This window comes from Rhinatrema bivittatum, chromosome 9 (assembly GCF_901001135.1).
Source record: "Rhinatrema bivittatum chromosome 9, aRhiBiv1.1, whole genome shotgun sequence".
In the NCBI taxonomy this organism is placed as follows: Eukaryota; Metazoa; Chordata; class Amphibia; order Gymnophiona; family Rhinatrematidae; genus Rhinatrema; species Rhinatrema bivittatum.
The window spans coordinates 228119585-228133025 of record NC_042623.1 but is presented as its reverse complement, the minus strand read 5'-3'; the positions used below and the strand labels follow the sequence as shown (position 1 = coordinate 228133025).

At 45.4% G+C, this 13441-nt stretch overlaps 1 protein-coding gene across 2 annotated transcripts in view; it reads right to left on the bottom strand.

Moving 5' to 3' along the window:
* Positions 1-13441, bottom strand: part of OPA1 (OPA1 mitochondrial dynamin like GTPase) — a 568764-nt gene that overhangs the window by 330366 nt on the left and 224957 nt on the right. The gene's annotated exons all lie outside the window — the stretch shown is intronic.

Sequence of the window (13441 nt, the reverse complement as noted above, 5' to 3'; positions counted from 1 at the left end):
CAGTCTGCTTCCTGAGAAATTGGCAGCGGTAACATTTTTATGCAGAAGCTTACACAGGTTCACAGAACTCATGTAAATTCAGAGGTTCCTCCAAATATCATGAACTTTCCTTCTAGAAAAAAAGCAAGTTTGCTTACCGTAAACGGTGTTTTCTGTAGATAGCTGGATGAATTAGCCATGCTGTTTGGGAGCGCCCCCTGGTAGCCCGAGGCAGGAACTTTTCTTAGAATGCACAGAGCTTTGCTCCTGCATGCCTGCGCAGTATCTTCCCACAAGGCTGCCTGCATTGCCTCAGTTGGCTATAAAGCATAGAGAAGCAGAAAACCATAAGGTAGAATAAGACCTGGCAGAAGGAAGACGACTGTACAGGGAGGAGTGCGGGCACACATAGCTAACTCATCCTATCTACGGAAAATACAGTTTACGGTAAGCAAACTTGCTTTTTTCCCCGCAGATAAGCAGGCTGAATTAACCATGCTGTCTAGGAGTCCCCAGCCAGGGAAACGAAGCACAGTTGCATGTCTGACCAAGAATGTTTTATATATCCGGATATATGCAGGATCATGTGTGCAGCGGATCCTTGTGGATGGTGGCAGTCTTAAGAATTAGTAGCGTGATGCAATATTTCCTGCTCCATGGATGCATCTCAACTGGCATGTTGTTGGAGGCAGTAGTGAGACGTGAAGATATGCAGCAATGATCACATAGCAGCCTTGCATATGTTCTGAACTGGCACCTGCCGAAGGTGGGCAACTGAAGCAGCCACTGCTCTTAGCTGGTGCACCTTGACCTTTGATTCTAGACACTCTGAGCTGGTAAAACAGCAGAAGTGGATACACCGAGTCAACCAGTTTGCTAGCATCCGTTTGGTTATTGGTAATCCCAGAGCATTTGGGTTGAAGGAGAGAAACAACTGTGAATGTCTGTTTGGTGCGTTAGTCCTCTTTTTATAGTAGGCTAATGCTCTTTTGCAATCCAACGTGTGTAGCAAAGTCTCTCGGCTGGATGTATGCAGCTTAGGAAAGAATGTCAGCTATGTTATGGCTTGATTCAAATGAAAAGCCAAAACTATTTTTGGAAGGAAAGACAGCTGGGTCCGCAAGGTGACCTTATCATTGTAGAATTGCAGATAAGGCGAGTAGTGAACTAGTGTTTGAAGTTCGCCTACTCGTCTTGCCAAAGTTACTGCTACTAGAAATAATACTTTCCACGTGAGAAACTTTAATGAAGATGTTTGCATTAGCTCAAACAGTGGAAGCATCAGTGTCTCCAGAACTACACTTATGTCCCAAGGCATAGCAAAGCCTCAAGGCCCACTTCATGAAGCGAGATATGAGGGAGTGCATGGATATAGCGGTTCCTTGAACAGAAGAATGGTACACCACTGTAGCGCTGAGGTGTACTCTGATGGATGAAACCAACAGCCCCGAGACGAATAGTAAATGTAGATATTTAAGCAACTGTTCCCACTGAGGATTGAAAGGGGTCAAGTGACACGGACATACACAAGTGACGGTATCTATATCATTTAGCTACATAATTTTTCCTTGTGGATGGTCTTTGTGAGGAGATGAGAATGTTCTGAATCTTCGTTGGGGTAGGAATATGGCTCAGTACTTCCCTTTCAATCTACATGCTGTCAGATGAAGGGAGTCTTGCATGGGATGAAGCAGTGTCCCCTCCTCTTGTGTTAGAAGGTTCGTCGCATGTGGAAGTAGGACCTGCGGGTGTATTGAGAGCGGATGTATTGAGAGGTGCATGAGGTAAACCACGGTTGCCTGGGGCATGCTGGTGCTATGAGGATGAGATCCAACTCGTCCGCAATGCATTTCTGGATCATCCTAGTGATTAGTGGGATTGGAGGAAACGCATATAACAGGCCCTCTCTACCCACGTGAGCAGAAAAGCGTCCTGAGCCACTCTTTGATCACTTGGATTTAGAGAGCAAAATTCCAGCAGTTTTGTGTTGCATTCAGTGGCAGAGATCCATACGACGCATACCCCATCTCTGGAATAGGGAGGCCACCACATCTTGACGCAGTTCCCATTCATGTGGATGAAAGATCCTACTGAGTCGGTCGGCTTTTGTATTTCTTAATCCCGGCAGGTACGTGGCCTGCAGTTGAATTAAGTGAGCAGGAGCCCATTCCAATATCAGGACAGATTCTCTGCATAGTATCTTGGAACCGGATCCGCCACTTGATTGTCCGTGTATAGCATGACTATTTTGTGTTGAAGAGTGCGCGAGAAGGCATGGATGGCATACCATATGGCTCGTAGTTCTAATAGGTTGATCTGAAGCATTTTCTCGTTGGGGGACCACAGGTCTCGTGTTTTGAAATGAAGCACATGTATGCCCCACCCCTTCACGGAGGCATCCATAGTTAGAACCATCTGATGAGCCGAGGTCCGGAAAGGTACGTCGGATTGTAAAACATCGGGCCTCTGCCACCGGTCAGGTCAGGGTCACAATTCTCGACATGGGATTGAAGCATTGAAACCACTGGGATTTCAGAATCCACTGCAAATGGCACATGTGAAGGCACGTGTGAGGAATCACATACAGCACTACTGCCATGTGTCCCAATACGGTAAGAATTGGATGAGCTGTGGTATGTGCAAGGCACTTCAATGTTAAGACAAGACTCTTTAAGGTATGAATCCTGCCCTCTGGAAGAAAGCACTTGCAAAGGCGTGAGTTTATGATCGCACCTATAAATTTCAGGGTTTGAGAAGGGTTGAGATGAAATTTCTCATAATTGATGATGAAGCCTGGATTTTCCAGGCAGATTATGGTTCGAATTTGATGGGCATGGATCAGTTTTGGGTTTGGGGCTACGAGTAGTCAATTGTCCAGGTAGAACCCAGAGATTCGATGTGATTCGACCCCAAGCCTGAACAAAGGAAGAGAGGCGTCCGCTTACCACTCCATATAGCTGTGGCTGAGGTAGCTTCAAAAGACTGTGGGGATTTCTGTCCAGTATTTTGCACCAGATTTTGCGTTCTCTGGGAGCAGTTATGAGCCCGTGATTGGGTTTTTTGTGGCTGTGGCCTCTGTTGCTGATATGGGAGAGGCTGGTACAAAGAGTAGGAGTACCTCAGGTAGAAGGGCTTCCTATAGGTAGGATAGTATTGCTTCACAGGTGTCTGTTCTGCTGGCGACGTGAGGGAGGATACCGTGACACTCTGCTCCTTCAGCTGAGATACTGTTTCCCGGAGCTTGTCTCCAAACAAGCTGACACCTTTGCATGGAAGGTCTGCAAGTTTTCCATGCACGTCCTCACAAATAGGCAAAACAAAGCCTGGGGTCTTTGGGGCCATGGTTGCACTGAAAAGTGCTGCTTGGAGCTCACCAAGGTGAGATGAGGAGAAGAACAGAGAGGAAAAACAAAACAAAACAGAGGCGAGAGTGAGAAGAACCCATGTCCGTTAGCTGTGCGGGAAAAGCAAAAACTGAGGCAATGCAGGCAGTCGCGCAGGAAGGTACTGCTCAGGCATGCAGGAGCAAAGCTTTGTACATTCTAAGAAAAGTTCCCGCTTTGGGCCACTAAGGGGCGCTCCCAGACATCATGGCTAATTCAGCCTTATCTGAGGGAAAAACAATCTTTTCAAAATGCAGCTCACGGCTCCTAAGACATGGGCTTAAAAAAGTATAGTAGGTGGGCATTGGCACTAGGCAGAAATACACTGCGCCAATAAAAATATTATCTCTAGTAATGCTTTCATTATAGTTCACAGGATTATTTATGCTAATTTGTAACAAATTAAAATCCATTCTACATCACTTTAGGCACCTGTGTGCCGCCATGATGTCATGCTACCAAAGACACTAATTTATCACACTCATATATTATACCTTGTGTTCTTTATATAGTTTGCAATTTGTGACTGCTCCTGGAAGGCAGAAGCCAATGTGGAGATAGTCAATGTTTCACTTTTGGAAAAACTCTTATTTCCATCAGGATCTGTTAACACCGCCGAGTTCTGTTAGTCAGCTGATTCTCCTTGCTGTTATCCCATAGTCAGGGCACACAGCTATGCAGCTGGCCAATATATACTGTTTAATTATCCAAATTTATACTATTGATGACATGGAAGGAGGAGGGGGAGGAAAAAGAGGATATGATGAAATTAAAACATTTTCAAAAATACCAGAGCTAACCTTTCAGGGCTCTGTTGGTGGGAGAAGCTGTACTAGAGCATTGATTGCATTTTTCATCTTTAACTACTGGTTAGCTGAAGTAAATCAAAGCTGCTCCAAAATAATTCAGCAACAATTCCCAGGCCCCCACCTCATCATGGACGTTCACAGCACAGGAAGAATGGGCTCCGCATCTTCCAAGACTAACATATTAAATTCAAGGAACTGGTACTACACTACATGGTTTTGCAACGAAAAAGGATCTTGCTTTGATCCCATAACAGTCATCAGTAGTCCAGCATATGACCAAAATGTCAGCGAGGATGGAAACTTCTGCTATACTTATTGGATCACAGTGAAGTCCTTTTCAACATGGAGACCATATGGTGAAGTACCTGCCATTATTTTGTAATTAGTCTAATAGTTTATTATCTGACCCTTTACATCTTGCACCAGTAACTTTCATGTTTTCTTTTCTCATCAACAGGTATTGGTCATAAATCATATAAAGTAGACAAGTGTGTGTTTTGGGGGGTGGGAGATGGGGAAAAATTAGGCTGATGTACTAAACTGCATTACCATTGGCTATTAATAGATATAAATGTGGTATATCTGACATACTATTAGTAGATGTTAATGAGATACAAATGAGGCAGATGTCAAAGTACGTGTGCACATGCAAACATTAATGCACAAACTTAATTGCACCTCCCTGCAATGTAGCTGCGTTTTTTGCATCAATGTGTGCAATGCATTGTGCTTTTTTTTTTTTAATGTGCTAATAGGTAATGCACTATTTTGCATATCTTTGAACCTAATTAGCATAGATTTTACACTAACGCTACTGCAAGCTAGTTTCCATGCATTAACAGTGCTAGAATGCATTAACCGCTTTCAATCAACAACACAGGAGGTGAATGCACTATAGTACACTGGCCCCATAATTGCTTTAGCAACAACTCAAAACCAACCACATTGCTAAAAGGGGACCAAGCGCTTGTCACAATACCAAGAACTGGTCAGTACATGAATAGGAAAGGAAAACTGGTTCTTACCGGCTATATTTTGTTGCTGAAATACTACAGATCAGTCCAGACTCCTGGGTTTTGTCTCCCTGCCAGCAGATGGAGACAGAGAAGAAAAGCTTTACTGACACTGCTAGTGTGCCACCTGCAGTCCCCTCAGTATTAGCTGTACCCAAGCCAAGATGATAATAACTATCATAACCAAGACACTCCTTCCTCCTCAATGAGCAGAAGGGAGGCAGATTATCTATGGAAAATTTGTTCCAACAATATTAAACATATCATGTAACCAAACTGCCATGACGACAGGGCTTTACTGAACGGGTGGGATTCTGGACTAATCTGGGATATTCCAGGAAACAAAATTAGCAGGTAAGAACCAATTATCCTTTCCTTTTCATACCCCAGAACAGGCTAGGCATCTGGGATGTACCCAAATTCCCCTATGCTGGGTTGGAACGTAATAGCCCTTCTTACAATACACTCTCTCCAAATCCCACTGAGTCCTGAACTCAGACATCAAACTAGGAATGCCTGGAGAATATGGGTAATGACTTCCAAATAACTGCCCGATATATTTCTTGTGCAGAAATCAGCTGATAATTGGCCCAGGAAGTTGCCTGTGCCTGAGTCGAGTGAGCCCTATGAGTGTGGCCCAAGACGGTCTTTACAAATATACGCCAATCTAATCGTGTCCTTCAGCCATCTCACAATAGTAACTTTGGATGCCTTGCACCCTTTTCTTGGCCCATTCCAAAGCACAAACATAGGATCCAATCTCCAGAAACTATTAGTCACCAAGAGATACCTAAAACAACCTTGCTGCATATCCAACACACGGAGTTGCTTCGTGTGCTTCACAGATTGAATCCAAAATCAAAGGTGGGAAATTCCACTGTTTGACTAATTTGAAAGGCTGAGAAATGAGAGCACTCCATAAATTGAAGAAAATAGTCTCTACAAGACAGTGCCTAAAGCTCTGAAATTCTTCTGGCCGAACAAATCACCATCAAACCAATCACTTTCAGGGCTAAACCCTTTAGAGTTGTCCTCTGCAATGGCTCAAATGAAGATTCCACGAGGGACACACCTTCCGCAATGAGGGGCCGTGTTTTGTCTCTCGAAGAAAAACGAATTAGTCAAATGCGAGGCCAGGGACAATCCCTGCATCTTACCCAGATGACAGCCTAAAGCCACCACCTGTACCCGAAGGAAATTATAGGCTAGACCTCTCACTAGACCCATAAGAACATGCCATACTAGGTCAGACCAAGGGTCCATCAAGCCCATCATCCTGTTTCCAACAGTGGCCAATCCAGGCCATAAAAACCTGGCAAGTATCCAAAAACTAAGTCTATTCCATGTTACCGTTGCTGGTAATAGCAGTGGCTATTTTCTAAGTCAACTTAATTAATAGCAGATAATGGACTTCTCCTCCAAGAACTTATCCAATCCTTTTTTAAACACAGCTATACTAACTTCACTAACCACATCCTCTGGCAACAAATTCCAGAGTTTAATTGTGCGTTGAATGAAAAAGAACTTTCTCCGATTAATTTTAAATGTGCCACATGCTAACTTCATGGAGTGCCCCCTATTCTTTCTATTTTCTGAAAGAGTAAATAACCGATTCACATCTACCCGTTCTAGACCTCTCATGATTTTAAACACCTCTATCAAATCCCCCTTCAGCCATCTCTTCTCCAAGCTGAAAAGTCCTAACCTCTTTAGTCTTTCCTCATAGGGGAGCTGTTCCATTCCCCTTAACATTTTGGTCGCCCTTCTCTATACCTTCTCCATCGCAATTATGTCTTTTTTGAGATGCGGCAACCAGAATTGTACACAATATTCAAGGTGGGGTCTCACCATGGAGCGATACAGAAGCATTATGACATTTTCCGTTGTATTCACCATTCCCTTTCTAATAATTCCCAACATTCTGTTTGCTTTTTTGACTTCTGCAGCACGCTGAACTGACGATTTCAATGTGTTATCCACTATGACGCCTAGATCTCTTTCTTGGGTGGTAGCACCTAATATGGAACCTAACATTGTGAAACTATAGCATGGGTTATTTTCCCTATATGCATCACCTTGCACTTATCCACATTAAATTTCATCTGCCATTTCGATGCCCAATTTTCCAGTGTCACAAGGTCTTCCTGCAATTTATCACAATCTGCTTGTGATTTAACTACTCTGAACAATTTTGTATCTGCAAATTTGATTACGTCACTCGTCGTATTTCTTTCCAGATCATTTATAAATATATTGAAAAGTAAGTGTCCCAATACAGATCCCTGAGGCACTCCATTGCCCACTCCCTTTCACTGAGAAAATTGTCCATTTAATCCTACTCTCTGTTTCCTGTCTTTTAGCCAGTTTGTAATCCACAAAAGGACATCGCCACCCATCCCATGACTATTTACTTTTCCTAGTGTTATAATTAGTGAGGTTTGGGTGGACCCTTGGACACTGTGGCAGCAGACCACGCCCACAGGGGGAAGTCCCATGAGGGGCCATAGGTCAGGCTCAGCTTAGGACACACAAACACAGAGATTGATCTTTTATTAGACCAAGGTGATGAAGCCACCAGAGGTGGCAGTAGTGCAGTAGAAGTGGCTCGGCTGGGCTAGTATCCCTCAGGCGCTGGGACAGCGACTCCTCCGGTAGCAGTGCTGTAGTGGAAAGAACTGAGAATAATGAGTACAGTGGAATATGCACAAGCCCCAGTATGGAGAACCCCAGGTTAGGGAGAGCAGGCCCTCGAGGAGCGAGTATCTGGTTCCAGGGAACAGCTCTGAGGTGAAGATGGTAGTACTCACTGGTGTTGAAGATAGCAAATCCTTCCAGGCAGAAGAGAAGGTAGGAGCAGGCAGTGAGTCAGGGAACATGGGCCCTCGAGGAGCGAGTACCGGTTTCCTGATAGCGACCTGAAAAGCAAGTGAGGCCCTCGAGGAGCGGGTACCCCGTTAGCATTGAGTCCAATGGAAATTGGAGGCAGAGTAGCTGGGTACGGAGAGCGAATCCCATCCATAAGAATCCCCCCTTGCTAACTCAAAGGCTAGCAAAAATTGTAGGGTTTAAATATCCGGGCAGCGTGGCGTCATCACAGGGGGACGCCCCTGAGGTTCGCGCCATGTAGGAAATAAGAGTGAGGGCTGCGCGGCGCGCGTGCCCTAAGGTACCAGTGGAGCATGGCGGGAGGCAGTGCTCAAGCCGGTCCGGGGACACCAGAGAGGATGGCAGGCAGATGCCGCGGCAGCCAGGCGTCCATCCAAAGCGAGAGGAGGTGCAAAGAAAGGTAGGCGGAGTGAAGCCGTCGAAAAGGGATGGCTGCAACACCTAGAAGCCTCTCATGAGGAACTTTGTCAAACGCCTTCTGAAAATCCAAGTACACTACATCTACAGGTTCACCTTTATCCACATGTTATTAACTCCTTCAAAAAAGTGAAGCAGATTTGTGAGGCAAGACTTGCCTTGGGTAAAGCCATGCTGACTTTGTTCCATTAAACCATGTCTTTCTATATGTTCTGTGATTTTGATGTTTAGAACACTTTCCACTATTTTTCCTGGCACTGAAGTCAGGCTAACCGGTCTGTAGTTTCCCAGATCACCCCTGGAGCCCTTTTTAAATATGGGGGTTACATTAGCTATTTAGTAAAAAGGTCAAGTTATGGGAAACTGAAGTCTGAGTAGGCTGTATGCCGTGTTGAACAAATAAGCCTCAAAAATCCTCCACACCCTAAAGTAAGCCAAGGATGTGGATGGCCATCTGGCCTCCAGTAAAGTGGAAATAACTTTTCTATCTCATGCGGTTCCTCTCAAAAACAAAGCCGAGACACAGAAGTGATCTGCCTGATCTGCAAATAGGGGACCCTGGCGAAACTGTCTCAGAGGGTGACCAAACCTTAACGTACTATCCATTCCCAAGTTTACTAGGTCTCCAAACCACGGCAGACATGACAGAGAGAGAGACCAAGGCAAATCGCTTTGCCTTGGTCTCTCTCTATGCATCATAACATCCTGCCCAGAAAACAGCCATGGGCTAAGACTTACAGAAGAATCCTTGGTGGCACAGAAACACCACAGCTTCGTGTTCTCGCTTGTGATTGTTAAGCGCTCCGCCTAGGCATTTTGCCTTGAAGTCAGCAAGTCTAAGATAAGCATTCCCCCACCTGGCCCGAACAAGAAACACTGCTTCCTCAAACAGTTCCCATTCTCCAGGGTCCAATTTTTGCTTGGTGAGAAAATCTGCCAGCGCATTGTTCTCCCCAGCTATGTGAGGCACTGCCAGAACCGCCCAATGAATCAACTACTATGCCTCCTGAGTCTTGTTAATACCAAATTCAGATCCCATTCTGTGACAGGTGGTCGAATTGGTGGTTTAAGTTGAGTTAAACCTCTCATAAACCTACTGACGAGAGGTTGTGTGGAATAGGTGCATCTCCCATCTTGTTATGGTAAACTGAGATTGCACTTAAATGTACTCTTACAGATGAAGTCTGGAGACCAGATTCTGAAAGATGGTATAAGTATTCTAGTAGAGAAGTTGTGGGGCAGGTGAAAGGATTTATGTTCTTTTCAGAGCACCACAAAGTGAATCTCTTCCATTTAGAAGAATAGTTCTTTCTTGTGGAAGGTTTATGTGAAGCTATAAGCACTTGAGATATATTGGATGAAAGATTGAAAGGTTGTAAGATCAAGCTTTCAACATCCATGCTGTCAGGGATAGGGATTGAAGGTTGGGATGGCGCAACCGACCCTGATCCTGAGTTATGAGAGTGGGAGCTACTCCCAGACGAATTGGATCCCTGACTGAGAGGTCTAGCAGTGTGGGGAACCATACTTGTCGAGGCCAATATGGGGCTATGAGTATCATGGACCCCTTGTCTTGTTGTAGTTTCACTAGAGTTTTGGTTATGAACGGTATCGGAGGATACGCGTATAGTAGGCCTGAGTTCCAAGGGTGAGCAAAGGCGTCCTTGGCTGGCTGATTCTTCTGTTTGTGTAGAGAACAGAACCTGTCCATTTTGTGATTCAGATGTGACACAAAGAGGTCTATTGATGGTTGTCCCCAATGCTGAAATATCCTGGTCGCTACTGCAGGATCCAGGGACCATTCGTGTGGTTGGAATTGATGACTGAGTCGATCTGCTACTACATTGTGAATGCCTGCCAGATAAGTGGCCCGAAGAAACATTGAGTGGTTCAGGGCCCAGCCCCAAATCTGTGCAGCTTCTTGACAAAGGAGATACGAGCCCGTACCTCCCTGTTTGTTGATGTACCACATGGCAACTGTGTTGTCTGTTTGGATCAGAACAGTCTTGTGTGAAAGGCAGTCCTTGAACGCATACAGCGCATAACGTATAGCTCGAAGCTCCAGGAAATTGATTTGAAACGTTGCTTCGCGTTTTGTCCAAGTCCCTTGAGTGTGGAGATTGTCTACATGAGCTCCCCACCCCAAGGTGGATGCATCTGTAGTTAAAGTTATCTGTGGGACTGGTTGCTGAAAAGGTAGGCCTTTGCACAAGTTGTCCTTGTTTGTCCACCAACGTAGAGATGATCTTAGTTGTTGGGTCAAGCGAATTGGATAATGTAGTGGTTGAATGGCTTGTATCCATTGTGATCTTAAAGTCCATTGGGTAACCCCTCATGGCAAGCCTTGCCATAGGTGTAACATGAACTGTGGAGGCCATATGACCTAGCAATATCAGAAATTGATGAGCTGTGACTTGCGTCTGTAAGGAAATGGAGTTCGCTAGTAGAATGAGGGCATCTGCACGATCTACAGGTAGAATGGCCTTTGCTAGATCTGTGTTCAATTCTGCTCCTATGAATTGAAGCAGGTGAGACGGAGTGAGATGGGATTTTTGATAATTGATGAGGAATCCCATGGAGTGAAGTACAGCAATTGTTCGAGTCACAGAAGTGAGAGCTCCTTGTTGAGACTGACTCCTTATGAGCCAGTCGTCTAGGTATGGGAAAACATGGACACCTTCTTTGTGTAAGTGTCCTGCTACTACTGCTAGACATTTGGTGAAAACTCTTGGAGCAGATGCCAGTCCAAAGGGTAGAACTCTGTATTGGAAATGTTGATGGCCTACCATGAAGCGCAGGTATTTGTGATGAGGAGGGAATATTGGAATGTGAGCGTAAGCGTCTTGAAGATCCAGAGAACAAAGCCAATCTCCTGTTTGAAGAAGGGGAAGCATGGTGCCTAGAGAAACCATTCTGAATTTCTCTTCTTTTAGAAATTTGTTGAGATTTCTGAGGTCTAGGATGGGACGTAGGCCTCCGGTTTTCTTTGAAATGAGGAAATATCGGGAGTAGAATCCTCTGCCCTGCTGAGACTGAGGCACTGGTTGTATGGTTCTAGTTCTCAGAAGGGTGGATAATTCTATTTGTAGTTGATGAAGTTGAGAAGTTTGTTGTGGGCAGGAAGTTGGTGGAAATTCTGGAGGAACTGAGATGAAATTTGGTTTGTAGACTTGAGACACCTATGGAGAGTACCCATTGGTCTGATGTTATGTTTTGCCAATTTGTGTGAAAGTGAGATACTCTTCCGCCCAGTGGTAGGTTTGGCTTGGGATTGAAAGGTTGGGTATGTTCTCTGGCCTGTGTTTCAAAAGCCTGCCGCAGGGCCTGTCTGTGCAGGGGGTTGTGGACGAGCAGGCCTAGATTGCCTGGCCTGGGAGCGTTGTTGTGGTCTGGCAGACCTACCCCTAGAAGTCGGGGGGTAGTATCTGCGTGGCCTGTAATAAGAACGTCGGGTTTCTCTTCGGGGAGGGCGACGAGAAGACTGAGTAGCAGGCTCTTGTGGGGTTTGAGACAGCTGACGTAGAGTCTCAGTGTGGTCCATAAGCTGTTGTACGGCTTCCTGAATCTTGTCCCCGAACAGATTGTCACCGAGACAGGGCAGATCCACAAGTTTTTCCTGCACCTCAGTCCTGAGGTCAGATGCCTTAAGCTAGGGCCATCTACGGGCAGTGATTCCAGCTGCTGCTGCTCTGGAAGCAGTCTCAAAATTATCGTAGATTGCTCTCACCTCATGTTTACCCGCCTCTAGTCCCTTGTTGATCACAGCTTGTGCTGGTTCCTGGAATTGTGTGGGTAAGGAGGTAACAAATTCTTCCATTTGTTTCCAGAGGTTCCCTCTGGTATTGTGTGATGTACAGCTGGTAGGCAGAAATTTTGGTGTTTAACATGGAACTCTGATAGACCTTTTTGCCTAATGAGTCCAGGAATCTATGGTCCTTACCAGGTGGGCTCGATGAGTGTGGGCGCACACGTTTGGATTTTTTCTGTGCCGACTACCACAGACTGGCGTGGTAATTGCTGTTTCTGGTAGCCTGGATCTGGCTGGACTATGTAAGTAGTGTCTACACGCTTGTTCACTGCAGGAACAGAAGATGGATGTTCCCAAATTTGTCGTTGGAGATCCAAGAGGACTTCATGGACTGGCACGACCAGTACTTGTTTGGGTGGATCAACAAACTGTAAAACTTCAAGAGTTTGTGCCCTGGTATCTTCCTCTGCTGTGAGTTTGAATGGGACAGAGTCAGCCATGCCTTGGATGAATGAGGAAAATGATAGATCCTCTGGGGGTGACTTCTTTCTCTGATCCGGAGAAGAAGGGTCAGACGAATTCCTCAGAAGAAATTACAGAGTGCTGCTCATCCCAAGAATCCTCAGAATCTTCTCTGTAAGGAGATTTTGGTGTTGATTTAGGTGGGAAGTGAAGGCCTGAAGGGCCTGGCTGTTGATCATCGGTGGAAAATATTGTAGAAGTGTGTTGTGGCTTCGTAGATGGTAGAGTATCGATAACATTCTGGTACCTTTGCAAAAGGCGTCGATAGAAAGCCTGATCCTGAACTTCTGGAGGCTCGTATAAAGGTTGCCTCGATGGTGTCATCGGTGGAAGTGTCACAGAAGTCATCGACGTCGATGGAATAGAGAACGTCATTGAAGGGCCCGATGGAATATGGGCGAAAATCGATGTCGATGACGTCAAGAGCCTCGGTGTAGTAGTGATGGAATCGATCATTGTCCTCGGTGCCAATGAAGGCACCGGCATCGGTGGGCCCACCGGCATCGATGCTGGAGGCATCGGCATCGATGTTGGAGGCATCGGCATAATTGCTGGAACAGCTTGCTCTTGAAGAGCCTGGATGACCGCTTGTCTTATTAAAATAGACAATTCTGGCTGTACAACTGATGTAGTCAGCGCAATTGTAAGCGGTGGTGGTAAGGAGATATCCTGTGATGAAGTGTG